This window comes from Daktulosphaira vitifoliae, unplaced genomic scaffold (genome assembly GCF_025091365.1).
Source record: "Daktulosphaira vitifoliae isolate Bord-2020 unplaced genomic scaffold, ASM2509136v1 Scaffold_1, whole genome shotgun sequence".
Taxonomy (NCBI): Eukaryota; Metazoa; Arthropoda; class Insecta; order Hemiptera; family Phylloxeridae; genus Daktulosphaira; species Daktulosphaira vitifoliae.
Window position 1 is genome coordinate 6,544,211 of NW_026099572.1, and position 246 is coordinate 6,544,456.

General features: G+C 32.5%; 1 protein-coding gene across 1 annotated transcript in view; it reads left to right on the forward strand.

The window, feature by feature from the left end:
• Positions 1–246, forward strand: part of LOC126910446 (lysine-specific histone demethylase 1A-like) — a 357,992-nt gene that overhangs the window by 5,114 nt on the left and 352,632 nt on the right. The window lies entirely within an intron of this gene.

Below are 246 nucleotides of genomic sequence, written 5' to 3' on the forward strand. Positions count from 1 at the left end.
TTAGCTTCGATGCGAAGCTGAGAAGGTATTGGTTTTACTAAGTTTTTTTTTTTTTTGTGTCTGTTACCACTTTTTCTCAGCTCTCACCGAACGGATTTCTTTCAACGATACGTCAAAAGATCACAAATGGTATCTAGTCGAAGACATTATCCTTAAAAATTGAAAAAATTTCCCTAGTTCCCTGTAAATGGGGGAAACCTCCAAAAAAATTACAAATTTAAAAATCGCTAATTTTCGAAATTTTTT